The sequence below is a fragment of the Otolemur garnettii genome, unplaced genomic scaffold (assembly GCF_000181295.1).
Source record: "Otolemur garnettii isolate 467f Iridium unplaced genomic scaffold, OtoGar3 scaffold00003, whole genome shotgun sequence".
NCBI classification, from domain to species: Eukaryota; Metazoa; Chordata; class Mammalia; order Primates; family Galagidae; genus Otolemur; species Otolemur garnettii.
This window is the reverse complement of record NW_003852398.1, coordinates 763,095-767,019: the sequence shown is the minus strand read 5'-3', so window position 1 is coordinate 767,019 and position 3,925 is coordinate 763,095.

Here is a 3,925-nt window from a genome sequence, read left to right as displayed (position 1 = left end):
AAAAAAAAAAAAAATTGGAGAAAAATATAAAGAAAAGATCATTAGGGCAGCACCTGTGGCTCAGTGGGTAGGACGCCAGCCCCATATACTGAGGGTGGCAGGTTTGAACCCAGCCCCAGCCAAACTGCGACAAAAAAATGTCTGGGTGTTGTGGTGGGTGCCTGTGGTCCTGGCTACTTGGGAGGCTGAGGCACTCAGCCACTTCTGGTTGAATAAATTTATTTGGCATAAATGCATGCCAAGCACCCTATCATTTGCCCTTGAAGATCTGGCTGTTAAACTGCCCCTAGAGTGTCAAGCCTTTTATCATCTTTTTGTGCCCAAGAAGAACCAGAATGTTCTTGTCAACATACAGGCTGATTTCAAAATGGTGAGAAAGCATCCAGTCATGGACTCCAACCTCCTTCCTCTGAGGACAACTTGTAGTGTTTAGACAGTTGTTTCATTAAACTTTTATTAAAATAAAAACACTCTCTACTGCCAATTCATTCACTTAAAAACACCCACATGGGTTCAGTACTGTTGTAGCTGCTGGCAGTCAGAGCTTTTGATAGAAAAGAGGTAACCAGAATGACCTCCTACCCCTTTACCACCATCACACCTTAAAATAACAGAATTTCAGTCTGAAGACAATAGAATTGTAATCTGATTCTATGGCTCTAACATCTTATATAAAATCGGAAACTCAGCATTGGTATAGTCTACAGATTTCACTAGTTTTATATGTATCCATTCCTGTGTGCGTGTGTATGCTTCTATCAGTCTCAGTGAACATGCGGATGTGTGTACCCACAATCAAGAGATTGAATGTGCCAGGTGTGGTGGCTCATGCCTATAATCCTAGCACTCTGGGAGCCTGAGGCTAATGGATTGCTTGAGCTCAGGATTTCAAGACCAGCCTGAGTAAGAATGAGACCTCATCTCTACTAAAAATAGAAATACTAGCCAGGCATTGTGGCAGGTACTTGTAGTCCCAGCTATTTGGGAGGCTTAGGCAAGAGGATCACCTACCTGAGCCCAGGAGTTTGAGGTTGCTATGAGCTATGATGCTATGATACTCTACCAAGGGAGACAAAGCGAGACTCCAAGAAAAAAAAAAAAAAGGATGCTGCATGTTCCATCACTGTGAAGATAGTCCTCATGCTACTTCATAGTCACACCACCCCTTGCCTCCCCATTCCTAACCCCTGGCAACCACTAATCTGTTCTCAATCTCTCTGGTGTCATTGTCTCAATAATGTTATATAAATGAAGTCATGTGTAACCTTTGTGATTTCCTTTTTTCACACAGCATAATTTCCATATAATCCATCGAAGTTGTTATATGTATCAATAACTCATTTCTTTCTTTTCAATTTCAGATTACTATGAGGGTACAAACAATTAGGTTACATAGTTTGCATTTGAGTTTTTTTGTTTTTTTGGTTTTTGCAGGTTTGGCCAGGGCCAGGCTTGAACCTGCCACCCACAATAAATAGGGCCGGCGCCTTATTCCTTGAACCATAGGTGCCATCCACGCATCTGTTAGGTAAAGCCCAAGTTGTAGTTTAGATCCTTCATGTTTTATTTTATTTTATTTTTTAGTTATTTATTTGAGATAGAGTCTCAGGATGTCGCCCTCGGTAGATTGCTGTGGCGTCACAGCTCACAGCAACCTCAAACACTTGGGCTTAAGTAATTCTCTTGGCTCGGTGCCTGTGGCTTAAGCGGCTAAGGTGCCAGCCACATACACCTAAGGTGGTAGGTTCAAATCCAGCCCGGGCCCTCCAAACAACAATGATGGCTGCAACCAAAAAATAGCCAGGCGTTGTGGCGGGCACCTGTGGTCCCAGCTACTTGGGAGGCTGAGGCAGGAGACTCGCTTAAGCCCAGGAGTTGGAGGTTGCTGCGAGCAGTGAAGCCATAGCGCTCTACCCAGGTTGATAGCTTGAGGCTCTGTCTCAAAAAAAAAAAAAGTAATTCTCTTGCCTCAGCCTCCCAAGTAGCTAAGACTACAGGCCCCCAACACAACGCCTGTCTATGTTTTGGTTGTAGTTGTCATTGTTGTTTGGCAGGCCTGGGCTGTGTTCAAACCTGCCAGCTCCCGTGTATGTGGCTGGCACCCTAGCCACTGAGCTACAGGCACTGAGCCCATGCCGGGCTATTTTTTGTTGCAGTTGTTATAAATGTTTTAGCTGGCCTGGGTCAGGTTTGAACCCACCAACCTTGGTGTATGTGGCTGGCTCCGTAACCACTGTGCTATGGACACTGAGCCACACCTACCTGTTTTTAGAGGTGAAGTCTTGCTCTGTCCCAGGCTGGTCTCAAACATGTGAGCTCAAGCAATCCACTTGCCTCAGCCTCCCTTTATTTTTATAGTTTTTGGAGACAGAGTCTTTGTTGCCCTCAGTAGAATGCCGTGGTGTCATAGCTTATAGCAACGTCAAACTCTTAGGCTCAAGTGATGCTGTTGCCTCAGCCTCCCAAGTAGCTGGGATTACAGGTGCCTGCCACAGTGCCTGGCTATTTTTAGAGACAGGGTCTCACTTTGGCTCAGGCTGGTCTTGAACTTGTGAGCTTAGGAAATCCACCTGCTTTGGCCTCCCAGAATGATAGGATTACAGGCGTGAGCCACTGTGCCTGACCTTAATTCCTTTTTCTTGTGGAGTATTCTATGGTTTGAGTATACCACAATTTGTTTAACCATTCACCTATTGGGCAGGCTATCAAAGGACATTTGGGTTGTTTCCGGTTTGGGGATATTTCAAATAAAAACAGATATGAACATTTGTGTATTTCTTAATTTAATCAATTAGTTAAAAAAAAAAATTTTAAGACAGAATCTTACTTTGTCGGTAGAGTGCCATGGCATGACAGCTCATAGCAACCTCAAACTCTTGGGCTCAAGTGAGTCTCTTGCCTCAGCCTCCTTAGTAGATGGTACTACAGGCACTTGCCACAACACCTGGCTATTTCTGTTGTTGTTGTAGTAGTTGTTATTGTTGTTTAGCAGGCCCGGGCTGGGTTCAAACCCGCCAGTCCCATTGTATGTGGCCAGCGCCATAACCACTGAGCTATGGACACTAAGCCTAATTAATTAAAATTTTTAAGAGACAAGATCTTGCTCTGTCACCCAGGCCGGAGTTCAGTGGTACCATTGTAGTTAACTATAACCTCAAACTCCTGAGCTCAAGCAATCTTCCCACCTCTCAAGTTGGAGCCCAAACTCTGAAGTAGCTAGGACTACCAGCATGCGCCAGCACACTCACCTAATTTTTAAATATTTTGTAGAGATGGGGCTTTTGCTATATTGTCCAGACAGGGTCTCAGTCTTGCTCAGGCTGGTCTCAAACTTGTAGCCTCAAGTGACCTCCCCTGTCTGGGCCTCCCAAAGCACTGAGGTTACAGCATGAGCTATTATGCTTGGCCTTGTTTTCTTTTCTTTTTTTATTGAGACAGAATCTCACTATGTCACTCTTGGTAGAGTGTGTGGCGTCACAGCTCATAGCAAGCTCAAATTCTTGAGCTTAAGTGATTCTCTTCCCTCAGCCTCCCAAGTAGCTGGGACTACAGACACCTGCCACAACGCCCGGCTATTTTTTGGTTGTAGTTGTCATTGTTGTTTGGCAGTTCCAGGCTGGATTTGAACCTGCCAGCTCCAGTGCATGTGGCCAGCACCCTAGCCACTGAGCTACAGGTGCTGAGCCGCCTGGCTTTGTTTTCTTTTTCCCAAAGGTACCACATCAGCAAATTGTGTATAACTTTTTGCATGCACATAAGTCTTTATTTTTCTGGGCTAAATGTCCAGGAATGTATGGTAATTGCTTAGTTTCATAAGAAACTACCAGTATTTCAGAGTGGCTATACCATTCATTTTACTTTCCTACCACCAGTTTCTCTACATTCTTGCCAGAATTTGATAGTCACTATTTTTTTTTTTTTTTTA